Here is a 17,839-nt window from a genome sequence, read left to right as displayed (position 1 = left end):
AAGTTCTTAAGAGTAAAAATTCCTATGGCAAATGAGTTTGGGAAACATGGAGTTAAAAAGAGTTGGATGGTAACTTCACAGCAGGACTTCTCAGAGCTGTGAATTCATTAAAGTGTGTTTGGATATCTTAGAGAAGAAACAGTATGTGGTGTTTTCTCGAGTTATTTGACTGTATGTCTTAGTTTGAAGTTTGGTTTGAATTTTTAAATTTTCTCTCAAAACCAGAGCCAAAGACCTGGGTTCAGGTACAGATTATTTGGGAGTTGATTCCAGTGATCATAAATGGAGCAAGGAGAAGGAGACTGGGAAACAAATAACAATGAAAGTGCATTTATGAGCTGAATTATTGTACAAATGTAGACAATTGGAGCTCAGTACTGCTGGTCATCATATGCTGTTAGTCATGAAAGACTGAAGCTACTAGGGTCACTCCACATTGGTCAAAGCTCTTAGGGGCAGGTGCCTGCACTTCCCATTTGTATCTGCATGCTGACCATGAGCCCTAGCAGCTTTCAAGAAAGTTCTAAGGCAGCAAAGCAAGAGACACCGAGGGAAGCACCTCACAGGGACTGCGGCAAGATGGCTGGAAGTTTCCACAGAGCTGCACTGAACTGGGGTGGGCCACACAGGTATACTTGTGATAAACTCTTTATTTCCTCCATAATGTCTCATATTTACAGTTCTCCTCCAAACAATTAGGAGGGAAGGTTTCTCTAAGCAGACTCCTGATTTTACAAATGAGGGACAGGGGTTCAGGGTGAGTGTGACTTGCCCAAGGCATGTCACAGAGATCCAAGAGAGGCCTACTATATTTCTGATTCTTCATTCTTAAAATGGGGCTTATTACAGCACCTCCCTTCACAGTGAGTGAGTGCATTATGAGCTCAGACCCACTGGTCTCAGGCACTCCTAGAGCATATAATAGCTCAATAAAATTTACACATTATGATAAAAACTTTAAATACCATAAAATACACTCCTGCTGTCTTAAACTATTTTACCTTTGCCCTCCAACTGAAGACAAAAGAAAACAATGTGAAGACAAAGAAACAATCCCCAAATGGAAGAAAAATAGAAAGCCTCAGAAAGAATGCTAAATGAAATAGAGGCATCAGATATGAAATTCAAAGCAATGGTTATCAGGAAATTCAATGATTTCACAGAGAATTACCAAAAACTACAGGGAAACTATGATGAACTCACTGCAAACTATATCAACATGAAAAAGGAAACGCAAACTACCCACAAGAGTCAAGAAGAAATGAAGAATACAAATTCTTAATTGAAGAACATGGTAGAAAAAAACAAAAGCAAGCTAGATGAAGCAGAGGGTCCTATCAGCGAGCTGAAGGACAAGGTAGAAATAAACACCCAGAAAAAGCAAGAAAAGAAAAAATAACTCAGAAAGAACAAAGAGGGGTTAAGAGAAATGCAGGACAACATGAAACATAATAATATCCATATAATAAGGATACCATAAGAAGAAGAAGAAGAGCAAGGGATAGAAACCCTGTTTGAAAAGGTAATGATGGAAAACTTTCCTAATTTGATGAGAGAAATAGTCACACAAATCCAGAAAACACAGGGAGTCCCAATCAGGAGGAACCCAAAGAGGCCCACTTCAAGACACATCATTAAAATGGCAAAATTCCAAGACAAAGAGAGAATACTAAAGGCAGCAAGGGGAAAACAGGAAGTAACATACAAGGGAGGCCCAATAAGACTAGCAGCTGACTTCTCAATGGAAACGCTCCAAGCCAGAGGGAATGGCAAGAAATATTACAAGTAATGAAAACTGTAGGGATTTCCGCCAAGATGGAGGCGTAGGTGGAAGCACTGTACCTTCTCGCACAACCAAGTTTAAAAACAACAAAGTTTTAGCAACAAAAACACAGCCAAACCACAGAAAAATTGAACTATACGGAAGTCTGACAACAACGAACCCTTCAGCCAAACTGGTAAGAGGGGCAGAGCCAGCAACAGAGTGGGGTCTGGCAGAAAAAATCCACTGGACCTACCAGGGAGCACAACCCTGGCACGCAGGTAGCTGTGGGCAGATCATAGGTGTGGAGTAGCAGTGGACGAACCCACTGAGGGCTGACTGTGGTCACACATTTGTACGCAGATAAACCAGCAAAGGAGCGAGCAGTGAGACAGACCATGTAGGCCCCTGCAGCGGGAAGCAGCAGAGGGGACTGCTATTGTCCCTCTCTGACCCCGCCTCCATATACAGCATCACAACTCAGCAACCTGGGTAGCCCTACCCTGGTGAACACCTAAGGCTCCACCCCTCATACATAACAGGCACGAACAGAGCAAAACATTATGGCTCAAGAAGAACAGCTCAAAGCCCCAGAGCCAATAACTCTAAGTGACCAAGAAATAGCCAAACTTTCAGATACAAAGTTCAAAACACTGGTGATCAGGATGCTCACAGAACTGGTTGATTTTAGTCACAAATTAGAGGAACATATGAAGGCTAAACTAATTGAAATGAAGGGAAATGCACAGGAAACCAATAGTGATGGAAAGGAAACTGGGACTCAAATCAAGAGAGTGGACCAGAAGGAAGAAAAAAATGACCAAACAGAAAAATATGAAGAAACAAGAATTCAAAAAAAATGAGGAAAGGCTTAGGAAACTCCAGGACATCTTTAAACATTCCAACATCCGAATTATAGGGATACCAGAAGGGAAAGAGGAACAGCAACAAGTGGAAAACTTATTCGAACAAATAATAAAGGAGAATTTCTCCAATCTGGCAAAGGAAATAGACTTCCAGGAAATCCAGGAAGCTCAGAGAGTCCCAAAGAAGTTGGACCCAAGAAGAAACACACCAAGGCACATCATAATTACATTAGCCAAGATTAAAATGAGAGAACTCTAGAAGCAGCAAGAGATAAGGGGACAGTCACCTACAAAGGACTTCCCATCAGACTGTCAGCTGCTTTCTCAAAAGAGACCCTACAGGCAAGAAGGGGCTGGAAAGAAGTATTCCAAGTCATGAAATCCAAAGACCTACATCCAAGATTGTTCTATTCAGCAAAGCTTTCATTTAGAATGGAAGGGCAGATAAAGTGCTTCTCAGATAAGGTCAAGTTGAAGGAGTTCATCATCACCAAGCCCTTATTATATGAAATGTTAAAGGGACTTATCTAAGAAAAAGGAGATAAAAATATGAACAGTGAGAGGACAGCAAACTCAGTTATTAAGAACCACACCTAAAACAAAAGCAAACTAAGAGGACAGCTAGATCAGGAGCAGAACCATAGAAATGAAGATCACATGGAGGGTTAGCAACGGGGGAGTGGGAGAAGGAGAAGGGGGGAGTAGGTACAATGGTAGGTAGAAAATAGATAGGGGGAGGGTAAGAATAGTAGGGGAAATATAGAATCTAAAGAACTTGAGACATGTGGTCATAAACTAAAGGGGGGAATGGTGGGGGAGGGAGTGTGCAGGGTGGAGGGGAATGAAGGGGGTGGAAATAGAACAACTGTAATGGCATAATCAATAAAATATATTAAAAAAAGAAAGATCACTTCATGAGTGAGGACCACAGTGGGTTGCATAGTAGGTTCTTGGACTGGGAAACTTGGAAGTATAGTGACACACAGTCCAGGTTTGCTGGGGACTGGGGGCTTTCCTGGGACACAGGACTTACTTACACTGCTAACAGGGAAAGTCCCAGGCAGACTGAGTCAGTTAATGACCCTACTTGAAAGTGGTAAAAAGATGAGCCCTTTTTGGAGACTCACATAGCTCCTGAGGTAGGGGTGGAGGAGAAGTAGAGTTCCAGCAGGCCACTCTTCAGGTGGAGGAGGGAATCACCAAACCAAGCAAATTAAGAACATACTTTATCTCTCTGACACTCCATGTTTTATCAGTCAAGGTTCAAATGGAGGGTGCTCTGAGGAAAATGAGAAAAACCATCAGTTATAGGCATAGCTACAGTATGACCTTCGTGGGCTTTAGCCACGTTTGCCTTTGTGAGCTTCTTCTTTAAAAAAATTAAAAAATTATATTTAAGACTGCATTTGTATAAATATAATCCAGGCTGTATTCATTATTTTCCATCCATTATTATTACATTCTTTTTTCTACTGATTTTAAAAGAAATTAAAATTAAAACATTTTTATGAGACCTTCAAAATATCCATTGGTCCTAGGCATTGTGCTTACTGTGCCTAATAGCAAGTGGCCCTGGTTGCAAGGCTCGAAAGAGATTCTGGGAAAAAATGGAGATCTGGAAGCATCTAGGGCAGAGGTTCCTAACCTGGATCAACTGAGCTGGGGAATAAAAGGTCTTAATTTTTGGCAGCCTCTAACTGAAATTTAACATTTCTGTTTATCATGATTTTAGGCAATGAACTATCCTGCATGGTGGTACCAGCTACTTTGACAGCAGTAGAAATTGCAGATATTTTGAGATCACATTGTAACAGGATGCAGCCCAGAGGCGGGGCCCCAGATAGGGATTTGGAATGGGGTCCAGAACTCAAGGTGTCCAGGAAATAATAGAAAGATATATAGGATGTCCTCACCCCTCCCCCCCCAAGGTGAGAGTTGGAGGAAGGGACACATGGAGCAGGAACATACAGAGCTTGTTTTGTACAGCTACGGCTTTGCAGCTAACCTCTGGCATGATCATTTAACATATCTACAATCTTTGACTGGCTTCATAGATATGTTAAATAGCTGTGGCCATGCTTTGAGCCAGGGGGATAGAAGTGACTTCCACTCAAGATGTAACTGGGGGGTGCAGCTCCCCATGGTTATAGCACCTGCATGAGAGCTTGGAGAAGATTGGTTCCATGACATGGGGCCACACCTGCCCAAACTTATGATGGCAGCCCAGTAAACCTGGAAGAATATAGGAATGCTGACAGGTGTATGGAGGAGTTGGAAATGGGTGTGCAGAGAAAGGTTGGCTCCAGGATTTAAAACTGAAACTTGGCAGCCATGGGAGGAGAGAACCACATGGCTTTGGCAGAGTGGGGACCCCCCGCAGCTTTGGTGAGAGTGAGGACCACGTGGCTTTGGGGTGCTCCCTTTGCCACGTGGTTTAGGCAGCAGGAGAGACTTTGCTTGGAGGAAAAGAGGTGAAAGGACTCCTGCTGGTGGGCCATGAGAAGGTGCCACATGGCTTTGGATTAAGTGGGATCCTGGAGGAGACACAGCTGATGGTGCTGGGAGCCTGAATCATGGACTTCTGCTTCTTTTCCTGAGATGCAGTACCCCAGACGAGGGCAGAGGGAGAAGGAAGGACTCTGTACATCTGTGGGTATCCTAAAACACTTAAATATTTTAATGAAGACATTAGGTCAGTACTTAAAGTCTGTATAGCTTTAAATAAATATTTCCTTTCCTTTTCACAAATCTCTGGCATTGAGAGATAGATGTCTTTCCTCTGGCGGCAGGCATAGCAAACCTAGTGGGAGGTCCTTTTGGTAATAGTATATCATACACCCCTCTTGGGTGTGTTCTGCAACAACATTACAATTGTGACAAATGTCTTGAAATAGCATTTTCCCTCATTACCTCTTCAAAATTATGGTGGTTATTAGAGCATACTGTTTAATGTGTCACTAAATAAGCTTATAATTTATATAACAATCTTAATATACCACATTTTTGGACTATAAGACACACTTTTTCTGCCCCCAAATTTTGGGGGAATAATAATTGTTAATGCTGCTATTGAGTTCTGTTTATATTTACATTGGTAAAATATTATGTTATTTCTGTTATTTAATATTTTACCACATTTTTTGCTTCAATTTTTTTTTCCTATTTTCCTCCTCTAAAACCTCGGTGCATCTTATGGTCCGAAAAATGTGGTAATTTAAAAATAATTTTATGTATTTTATTTTATGCATTTAAAAACCTTATTCTGAGAAGTGGCTCTCAGGCTTCAGCACATTGACAAAAGTTCATGCCAAAGAAAAGGTGAAGAACACTACCTGTCGTGTTTTGTGGTTCATGAATCTGGTATTTTTCTTAGCTTCAGCCCTCCACACAATGAGGAAGCCCTTACTCAGCTTTACCCACCTGAGAGAAGTCCATGACAGGGTTAAAAACTGGCTTGTAGAGGTGACTATCACAGCCCAGGTGTGCAGCCTAATGAGGTGTTAATTGGGTACCAGCTGAGCTGGAAAGGAAGCTTAGACAGGTTGCATTAGATATTTTTCTTGTGGTTTGCTTGTTGACAGAATATCATCAACCCCTCCTCCTGGGTAGAAATAGGCTGAGTGATCCCTTTGCAGTGATTCTACAGAAAACTCAGTGCCTGTACATCTAGACTTTTAGTTTTATATGTATCATTTCTTATTTCTTTTAAACCTTCCCTGAGCACTTCTTGTATGCCATGCAATTTACTAAGAACTCTACAGGCATCAGCTCATTCAGGCCTAACAAGAACTCCATGGGGAAGGTACTCATTATTTCTATTTTTATGTATGAGGCAATAGAGAGAAGCTCAAAAGAGCAAGTGACTTCCTTAAATCCATACAGGCAGCCAGTGCTGGGCTGGGATCTGAACTTGGTCAGACTCTTCAGAAAGTCTCTTTTCTTTAAACTTTTGGGTCATTTTTTTCTTCAATGGGATTTTTTTGTTGTTGTTGTTAGCAAGCCACTTTTATTTTCTGTGTAATGTAACATTAAATAATCAAATATTGACCATCCTGGTTTCTAGCCCTGGGAAAACCTATGTCTCCAGGAGGAGTGCATTAGACAGGTCGATCTGCAACCCCGCCCTGTTGATCTGTGGTGGATACTGCTTCTCTAGGTCAAGAACTGCCTCCCTCTTTAGTCAATGAAATGATTAATAAAGATAAAATCACGTTCAAACTTTGCTATTGTTAATGGTGGCTCTGAGAGTTGGGCTTTCTCCTCCTCTCCTTGGCGTAGTTACTGAAGCATGAACAGGCATGGTCTCTTGTAACACAGGGTAAGGTTTAAAATGTTTACAGATAATTTCATGTTTTTTTCCTTTACTTTGGGTCTTCTATGTATTATCTTGTATGAATGACTTGCTGTATTGAGTAAATTCATATGGCATTTTGGTATTTGTTCTCCGTTTGACTTATTTTACTTAGCACAATATCCTCTAGGTCCACTCATGCTGTTATAAAGAACAAGGCTATATTTTATTTTTTATCAATCTTCATCCAAGGGCATGCTTACTGACCTCAGAGAGGGGAAGGGAGGGAGAGAGAGAGAGAGAAACATCGATGTGAGAGAAACATTGATCAGTTGCCTCTCACATGAAACCAGACTGGGAACTGACCCCACAACCTAGGCATGTGCCCTGCCTGGGAATCCACCTTTTGATCTGAGACCATTCTCCAACCAACTGAGCCACATTGGCCAGGGCAAGTCTTCATTTTTTATGACTGAGTAGCATTCCATTCTATCTATCTATCTATCTATCTATCTATCTATCTATCTATCTATCTATCATCTATCTATCTATCATCATCTCTCACATGCATCTTATTTATCCATTTATCTAATGATAGACACTTAGTGGCTTCTATACCTTGATTATTGTGAATAATGCTGCAATTAATATAGGGGTGCATATATCTTTTTGAATTATTGCATTTGTTTTCTTCAGATAGATACTCAGAAGTGAAATTTACTGGATCATATCCTAGTTCTTTGAGGAAACTCCATACTGTTTTCTACAGTGACTGCATCAGTTTGCATTACTACCAGCAGTGCACAAGCGTTCCCTGTTCTCTACATTCTCTACATCCTCCCCAGCACTTGTTAATTGTTGCTTTTTTGATAATAGTTAATCTGACAGATGTGAAGTGGTATTTCATTGTAGGGATACTGATGATTAATGATACTGATCATCTTTTCATGTGTCTGTTGGCCATTTGTATGTCCTCTTTGGAGAAGTGTCTATTCAGATCTCTCTATTTTTAAATCAAATTGTTTATTTTTTTGATGTTGAATTGTATGAGTTCTTTATATACTTTATTTTTTTCTTGCTGTTCAGTCTTTATTTACAGCAAAATACAGAGTATGTGGTTGTTTCTGTACCTACAGTCAAGACCAGGTGGTGGAAGGCAGAGGGGAGGAGCAAGCATCTCAAAGGAAAAGTCCTTACTCAGCTGTCAGCCACTCTTGAGGCAGGACTGGCTAGGCTCCCACCACCTCCAAGAGCAGCAAGGAGGCCAAGCTGCCACAGGGCAACATGCATGGGGAGGCAGAGGCCCAGAGATAAGAGATCAAAGGGAGCTCTGAGCTCCAGACTTATCCTACTGACTCCCTAGCTTGCTCTCTCTCTGGCTTTTTCACACTCCACCCTGAGAACAGGGTGAAGGGCAGAACCTGCCCCCACCTGCCCAACTAGCACGCAGGTGACTCTTGACCCAACTGGACTCCAGTGCCTTCTACTTTCCACTGGCCTGCAAGCCAGCCCAGAAGCTGAGACTGGTGCTCCACCCAGTCCCCGGACAATAGAACCCAGGACAGGCAAGATGCCTGTGTCCCATGACTGCCGAGCAGCCAGGACAAAAGCAGGTACTGCTGGGACAGTTGGTTCTGAAGCGTGCCCTGGAGACCCCTCCATCACCCTCCTGTGGCCTGCTCCTTAGAACTCCTATTGTCTATCCACTGCTGCTGGGGGTCCACCCATTCTACTCTACAGCTAAGGCCACCCAAGGTTAAAATATCTACTCATAAGACCTATGTCTCCCTTATCCTGATTCCCATCTCTGCTCCTGTTGGTCTCAGGCTGCCTAAGAAAAAGACACCTATCAGTGGGAGCTCCATTAGCTGGGAGGAGCATAGGACCAGGCCTTCCTGTGGCACAGAGCTTGGATGCCTGTTTTTCACATATCTGGTCTATGGACAACACCTGGGAGGAGAGTCTGAGAAGGAGAAGCAAGCACTGCAGGGGCTCTGAAGCTGAGACTCCCATGAGCATGACCAATGCCATCTACTCTGCTCATATCTGCAGAGCATCCAGGTGATTCAGGTCATAGTTTCTGGCCTAATGACTTTCTAGTGGAATCAGACCCAGTGTTCTTAGATGCCAACTCCAGGGTTTGTCATGTAGAAAGATCAAGTTCAGACCCTAGTTGGCTAAATGCTGGGCTTAACAGAGGGGCAGAGCTTCCCATCCCTTCCTGCTGGATTCAGGGAGTCACAGAACCAGGGCCATTATTGCCACTGCAAGTGAGTGTGGCCCAGTGCCCCCAGCCAAGCCACCAAGGCCTGGTGCTAGTTTTAACAGGAGGTGGGGCAGCCTTATGCTACTTACTGGCCAAGGCTGGGCTACTCGGGGACACTGAGCCTTGGTCCCAATACCTCAGGCAGACGAGGAGGTGGCTAGGTAAGTCAAGGCTCAGAGATGAGAAGAGCCTACCTTCCAAGGCAGTGGGATTGACAGAAAGGCACTAAGTGGTTTGGCACCTGGGAGCTTCAAGTCAAGTCCAGCATGCCACCCACTGAAAGATAACCCATGGTTCCCAGATGGGCCTCCCCTAAGCACACAGGCCCATCTCGGCAAGAGGGCCCTATGGTAGGCCTGCCATGTACCCTACATGTTAGAGCTGTCCAAGGCAGGACATGCAACATAATGAACATTGACTCTGAAACATGCATTCCAGAACTTCTGTCCAGAGGCTACTGGCTTTCAGAGCAGGCCCCTCAAAGTCATTGTACTCCAACTAGGTGGCTGTGGCCACCAGTAGCTCCCTCCAGGGCCTGTGGCATGATCTCCCCAATGTGTCAAGCTTGGGAAAGCTCTGTTGGAGATTAGGTTTGACTTTTTGAAACAGCAAAATAGTTAAATTGAGGGCAGAAAAGAGGGATCAAAATGGATGGTGCTGAATCAAATGGGGTGGTTGGGTGACTAGAGGGTAATAGTGAGAGATGTACCTGAATGTCTCCAAAAGGCTGTAACAGCAATGGGAGGGGAAGGACCCCCTGAAAGGCTTCAGGCAGGGCAGCCTCTGTGGACAAGGCGAGGGCATGATGGCCAAGCTCGGAGATGCTCCACATCAATGGGAAAGGCTCTGGCTCTCCAGCATTACAAGCTGGGGGATGGGACTCTGTACTTAGACCTCAGCTTCACTTGGCCCCCTGACTTCCTGCATTCCTGAAGTAAGATGCTTCAGGAATCTGTGCATCTTCCAAAGATGCAAGTTTTTGCCAAGAGGGAGGCCTTGGGAAAGATGGAATTCTCTACCCCAACTGTGTTCAACCCAAGACTCCAGCTTATGACCTACATACTTTATTTCCTGTACTCCCTGCTATGCCCAATGCTGCCAAACCCATAAGTCAGCCCATCTGTGATGCCTTGAAGACACGTGCCACCCCATCTCACTGCAAAGCCCCACATCTTAGGGACAAGAGCTACTGTCCCCTGTGCAGGTGGAGCTCTGTTGTTAACCTGTGAGGGGCTGCCAGCTGTCTTCCTGTCAGCAGAAGTCCTCTAACACCCAGACTGCAAAGGGCATTTATGTACTCTTCACTCTGGGGAAAGCCTCGGGAATCTGGTCTGTGACACTGGCTTTGAAAAACTCTGGCTTTGGAGACACTGAGAGGTGGGTGAGATAGGAAGAAGTCATTGAGTGACCACCCAAGCAACCATCTTTATATATATTAGATATCAATGCCTTATTGGATATATCATTTGTGAATATCTTCCCCCATTCAGTGAGTTGCCTTCTCATTTTTTTTATAATTTCCTTTGCAGTGCAAAAGTTTTTTAGTTTGATGTCATTTCATTTGTTTATTTTTGATTTTGATTTCCTTGCCTGGGGAAACATGCTGAAAAATATTTGTTAAGCTAATGTCCAAATTTTACCGCCTATGTTTTCTTCTAGAAGTTTTATGGTTTCAGTTCTTACATTGAAGTCTTTAATCCATTTTGAGCTTATTCTTATATGTGGTGTGTAAGAAGATGGTCTAGTTTCATTTTTTTATGTATCTGTCTAGTTTTCCCAACACCATTTATTGAAGAGCCTGCCTTTCCCCCATTGTATATTCTTGCTTCCTTTGTTATAGATTAATTGACCATATAAGTGTGGGTTTCTGGGCTCTTTATTCCGTTCCTTCAATAGAACTTTTTTAACTTTATGGATACAGCATATCTCAGAGACAATGGACAATAAGTGGAAAGCACAGACAGAAATAGCTTATGAACTAGAGGCCCAAGATCAGGTAGAATGTGAATATATGACCACAGTGTATTCTTCTTTAGAGTCCCAAGACCTCTCTCTGGAGTGGAGGACAACCCACATGATACCCAAACTGTACTGCTTGATGATGATCACAAAGGATGACACCAGACAGGCCAGGTTTTGTGCATGTTGGTAGAGTGCTGAGACTAGGAGAGAAAACTATTTTCTCATGTTGAGATAAAGATCACAAAACTCCTGCACACATATTCTTGTGTTTAATTAAAAAGTCAGGGGAAAAATAGTTACCTGTTTCTTATAACTGCCTAGTCAAGCTCAAGTCCTCCGCCACTGGACCTTTAAGAGAAGTGGCTGGTGTTTTTCTGGGACACTGTAGGTTGGGTGGGTTTCCTATCAGAGTTGCTCTCTCCTGGGCCTGGGATCAGCTTTTTCTTCCCTGCCTTTAATCACCCAGAAACATCAATGCTCAGATGCAATGCTTTAGGGCACCTATCCTTGGTCACCATCTGTTTAGGACCCAAAGAAAGATCTGATGTTGCAAAACACTGAAATTTAGAGTAAGTGGAGCAAGGAATTTTGTTTTAAATCAAGTTGTCATAATCCAAAGGCAAGCTCCAACTTTAATAACAAACACCCAATGTTATGACATTTTACCTTTTCCAACTATTTATGTCGGCACAAATATTGTGTTTAAATTTTAAACTATACAGTTAACATAGAACAGTCCACTTAATTAAATATAGTAAAAATCAAGCTAGTTATGCCAATTTTGCTTCCCTTGAAGGCCTCATTCTTTAAATAGATCATTCATTCAACAAATGTCTGCTGAGTGCTCTGTGTCAGACACCATGCTTGGCACAGAAAGGAGGCAGAAATGGTGCTCTAGGCATCATAGGGAAGCAGTAGGACAAAGTGAGAGCCACTTTTACACTGACCCATGCTTTTCCATCTCTAAAAACTCAAAATAGAGGTATCAGAAATAATTTGCATCCCTTTTCATTCTCCACCAAGCTCTATTTCTCCAAATCAAGCTGTAATGGGATCTAGAAGCTATATATTTGGAGAGTGGGTTTTCAACAGTTTTATAAACTAAAGCTGTGAAACAGAGATATGCAAGTGGTGAAGAAAACAGGGTTTCATGATCACCCAAAGAAGATGCTCAGGACTTGGCATTGTGACTCTTCATCCCTCACTCAGATGCCAATTGGATTTTAACAAGGAGTGCGGTTTGTGGTTTGGGAAATAAGGCATTTTTTTTTACTGCCTTGGATCATAGTTGAAATATTTGCAAGCATTTAAAATAGCATAATGTTATTTTTTGCCTTTTCTTCAAAACAAACCCAGAAAGCTTTTGTAAGTCATAACAAGCATAAAATTGGGATATTACAGAACTTATGGGTAGGGCTTTGGAAAATACATTCTCTCTTAGAACAAGTGTTTAGATTTGCGTGTAGAGAACCATGAGGTTTTAGGGGGCCTGACCTTGAATGACTTTGGGATCCTAAAGGAAGTGGGGAAGAGCTCCAGGGGCAAGATGCGTGGAATCTCCTACCCAACCATTCTTCAGTGCAGAGACAGAAGTATAGGCAAGGGCTTTGGGACTCCCTTTTAACCAAAATGTCCTATTTTCACTCTGGAAATTTCTTTGAAAGAAAAATAAAAATAATCCAGAAATGCATATTTATTTAAGGACCAATTTACCAAACCCGCAGCCCTGTGAGCCATGCTGTCTGGGCATATTCTTGCCAAAGGGCCTCAGGTGGGGCAAACACTAAAATAAAGATGTGAACTGGCCTTGAATGTAAGGGTACCCAGCTTTTTGTTTATTAGAAAAGTGAAGGGTAATCAGGCTTCTCACAGAAGGAAATATATCAGTCAATACACAATATATTAATATATATTAAATGTATAGTTATGTAGTGAACACAAGTTTTCCTTGAACATCTAGTAGCACCATACTCCCATTAATCCTCACAGAGGATGTGTGAGGATTAATAATTCTTTGGAATGTGTGCTATTCTTATCCCAATTTTATTGATGGAGAAAACAAACGTACAGAGAGGTTAAGTTACTTGCTCAAAGTCACACAGCTAGGAGGCAGCAGAACTGGCATGTGGACCAAGACAGCCTGCTGCAGGGAAGGAGTCTGAACACTATGTTATGTTGCCACTACTCACCCTGGGTTTGTTTCAAGTATCTGAAATTCTGCAAACCCGATAGCAAAGGAAAGTGATGGCTTTCCTTTTGATTTTCAGTATTAAAAAATAAGTTCGATTCTTAGATTATTTGGATGATATGAGAAGAACAAACAAATCAAGAATGAATTAAAACATATCCTCTCCCAAAAAGCAAAAGAAGAAAGAAAATAAAGGGGAAAAATTCTTTACTTGTCCTTACTTTTTGAGGTGATCTTTTCAGACTTCTAAATTCTTGGCTTTAGGAGTGAGTGGACAAAGGAGAAACCAAGGTAGAATTGTGTTCCAAGCTGGTGGGAAGCAGCTGTGAGTGGCTAGGGGCTGCTGCCTGTCAGGGGCTGTGCTGGCTGTGGGAGGACCCTCTTTGGAGGGACCCTCTTTGAAGGACTTGGGATGCTTTCAGAATCCACGAGGAAAGACTTGAGAAGAAAGGCACCTCTCAATGAGTGGTGCTCAACAGGGCCTAGAAAACAGGGGGAACGGGCTCACTCAATGAAAAGCTGAAAAAGTGCCTTTTTGTTGATTTCCTCACTGTGAAGTGCTGCCCCTCTTTCTTTCCAACTTTGTCCCCAGCTCATCTCATTGGGGTCAGAGAAAAGACTTCTTGTTGTAACCCCATCTGCCTGCTGCTCACCCACATTCTTTTATCTGTGCCCAGGGCCAGCCAGCTGGGCTGGAGTTTCAGCTGCCAGATATTTTTGGTTTCAATTGAATATTCCCAAGAAGGGCATCTGAGAAATGTCAGTTTGCATCAAAACTGCTTTCTCTAACGAATAGCCAGAAAGTTTTTTTTCCCCCAGCAAGGTCAGGAAATAATAGTCTTTTCAAGCTCATGCCAATAAAAAGTCCAGTCCACATTTGGGATGATCTGACTTAAAGGGACAGATACCACTTTGGTTTTACACTTAAAAATAAAAGAGATTTAATTTTAAAATTAAAGAGAGAAAATGAGTATTGTTTTCTTATCAATAGTGCTTGGTTTAACAGTGAATATTGCACTGTAGCAAATTCTTAAGAATGTATGGCTGTGGTTACAGGGAGAAATTTGGGGGAATGTTAAAGCATCAATAGATAACATATCATATAGTTGGCAAGTAAAAAGAATAAAGGGGGTGAGGATGGAGGTCATGGGATAAAAAAGAGATGGAAGAATTTCTTAGAGAAATCTCACTAATCTTTAGAAATTCTGAAACAAAGAGACCAAAGCACTCTTTGAGGCAGTAAACTGGGTTAGCATGCATAGGGGAAATTACGAGGAAGTCTGATTTGTTAACCCCGCAGGAAATCTCTGCTCAAAATGGTAATTTCAAGCATTGGTATATTCATCCCAAAGACTGGGTTCTTGTGTCTAGGGAAGGAAAACTCAGGCTCAGGGTTGGCAGAGCTGCCTTTACCCTGAAGTAAGGGTGTCTGTCTGCACTGAAAACTGATAGTTATTAGTTTTAGGTCTGAATACCAAGCACGGCATCTAGAGGCAAAGGAACCTGGGCCTGCTCTGCCAGCTCATCCGCTGCTCATGCCCCTTGTACAGTCCTCTTCTGTTACCTGGATTGTCACCTAAGTGTGGGTGTGGGAGGTGGGAAGGCAGGGGGAGGTTAGGAGATGGGGCCTGGGAGGGTGGGGGGCATGCGGAGTAAACAAAGGTCAGTGGGTGTGGTCACCTTAACTGCAACTTTAGGGTGATGGCTTGGAGTTGTGCACACAGATTCTGTTAGGTTTTGAAGCCCTTGGTAGCCCTTTTGCAAGCTCATTTTCCCCCTTGTTTGTGGAAAATAAACAGTACCTTCAAGTCAGCCTTCCCCCTTTCATCAAGAGCTTTAATTCCTGCAACTAGTGAGGTCTTTCTAAAATAAGAAATGAAAACCTAACGTTAGCTAAAAATCCTGCAAAGGTCTGCCTGTCATCCTTGGGAGAAGATGCAATCCTATCCATGGGTCAGATGTTGGGGACTGTTTAAATGATTACCCAAAGAAGGGCATTTCTTAGAGTGAAAGTGAGTGCAGTGCAAATTATGCCAGTGCAATGGCTATATACAGAGGATTTCCCAAGTCACCAACCCAAAGGCCCTGCACTGCCGGGCCCCCACTTATCTCCAAACTCTCTCCTCCTGTCCCTGTGTCCTCTGCCCTTTGCTCCACCCATGCTGGATTTTTGTTTCCTGTGCCCCCTCCCACTTTAAGGCCTGGATTCTTCACTCTTCTTTGTCCATCTCACCCACCTAGCATCTGTCTGTCCCTCAGAGACCTGCTCTGCCCAGGGAAGCTCTCCATGGCTCCCATCATCATACCGGGCCCTTTTGTTTCATAATCCCAAGGAACAGGGGAGATAGCCAAAATATATAATCACAGCTGTGTACTGTGAATGAATGAATGAATGAAAAATAATTTCTCTTGTCTTAGTTAGTGGGCATTGACATAACAAAATAGCACACTGGGTGGCTTATGCAACAGAAATTTACTTTCTCACAGTTCTGGAAGCTGGAAGTCTGGAATCAGGGTGCCGCATGGTTGGGTTCCAGTGAGAGCCCTCTTCCTGGTTTGTAGACAGCTGCCTTCTAACTGTATGCTCATGTGGTGAAGAAAGTGGGAGCAAGTTCTTCCTCTTACAAGAGCACTAATCCCCGTCATAGGGGGTCTACCCTCATGGCTTCATGTAAACCTAATTACCTCCCAAAGGCCCCACCTCCAAATATCACATTTGGGAGTTGGGGCTTTAATGTGTGAATTTTGAGGGGGGATTAATTCAGACCCTAATACCCTTTAATTCTCTACATAAATTAAACTCGTGTTCAACAAATCTACTCAATGAATGTTGCAGTGTAAGTTCATCAAATCATTATAAAATTTCCATATTACTTTATAAAACCTATTTATTTTGAAGTTATTATAAATTCATGGAAAGTTGCAAGAAAAATAGAGGGGTCCTGTGTCCCCCTTCACCAAGTTTCCTCCAAAGGTAACATTTTTATGTAACTATACACCATATCAAAACCAATAACCTTAGCCCCTGCCCAGGTGGCTCAGTTGGTTGAAGATTCATCCCATACACCAAAAATTTTGCAGGTATCATCCCTGTTCAGGGCACATAACTAGGTTTCAGGTTTGGTCCCTGGTAGGGGCACATAAAGGAGGCAAGCGATTAATGTTTCTCTCTCATATTAATGTCTCTCTCTCTCTTTCCCTCTCTCTCCCTTCCTCTTTCTCTAAAACCAGTGAACATATCCTTGGGTAAAGATTTAAAAAAACAAACAAATCAGGATCTTGGTATTGGTACAATGCACAGATCTTCTTTAGATTCCATCAGCTTTCCATGCACTTTACATTTGTGTGTGGTAGTATGTGTGTGTGTTATGGTGGTATGTGTGTATAGTTCTGTACAATTATATCACATGTGTGGATCCATGTAACTACCACCACAGTCAAGTACAGAACTGTTCTGTCATTACAAAGATCCCTGGTGCCACTCTTTTATAGTAAGACTTATCTATCTCCTTATCACTCCTACCCATTCTGTCCCCAACACTTGTAAGCACTAATTTGTTTTTCGTCTCTGTAATTTTGTCATTTGAAAATGTAAGATCAATGGAATCATATACTATGTAATCTGTAGTTTAAAATCACATAATATGTAACCTGAATTTTAAAAATAGTTGGTGTGGTGTTCTCTGTGATGTGGCAGCCACAAACTACATGTGTCCCTTCTAGGGACATGTGTCAAATCTAGGTCATGATTTGACAAGGAAATGGTATCAACATTTTCTAACAACTTCCCCATTAAACTGACAGTTGTGAGGGACATCACAGCTTTGTTTTGGCTTGAGTGCTACCTGCACATTTAGGTGGAGCATCTATGTAGGTGCCAGGCTTCCCAGGTGGTCTAGAGAACCCCCTCAAGTGCTGACAACAGTGAGGTCCATGTCTGTCCTAATGTCCTTGAAGTCAAGTACTGTCTTGTGCATGTCACCTTGCCAGCACCTAGCTCTGTGTCAGCACACAATGAGCACACAGACACTTTCTGATTGAACAACTGGGACTCTGTTTTGTGAGTAGCTTGTTGAGTCTAAACTGATTGCTTGAGAAGAGACTATTAATTTCTTTTCCACCAAAGATGCTTTTCCCTCAAATTCCCTTAGAGTTTTTCTTTTAAATCAAGAAATGGGGGTTGCAGCAGCAGCTGCTGGCTTAAGTGGCCTCATTATTGTGTTCACAATGTCTCCTGCCCTCCTGACAGTTTTGAAACAAGCACAGGAAATTACATGTATTGGCAATAAAAGTCCAACACTTGGGGCCTGGGAGGTGTGCATGTTTGCTTTCCAAATTTTCTGCTCCCCTACCAAATGAGCATGTGGAACTCTGACCTTCCATATGTTTTCACTGCATATTGAAGATAAGTGTTCCAGCAAGTTGGAAGCAACAGGGTGAGTGTGTTTCCCTCTTTATTCCATCTGAAGCTGCTTCAAGCGGGCTGTGGAAGAGAGAGAGAAAG

The sequence above is a fragment of the Artibeus jamaicensis genome, unplaced genomic scaffold (genome assembly GCF_021234435.1).
Source record: "Artibeus jamaicensis isolate MK-2021 breed Jamaican fruit bat unplaced genomic scaffold, CSHL_Jam_final contig_3105, whole genome shotgun sequence".
NCBI lineage: Eukaryota > Metazoa > Chordata > Mammalia > Chiroptera > Phyllostomidae > Artibeus > Artibeus jamaicensis.
This window is presented reverse-complemented; position numbering follows the sequence as displayed.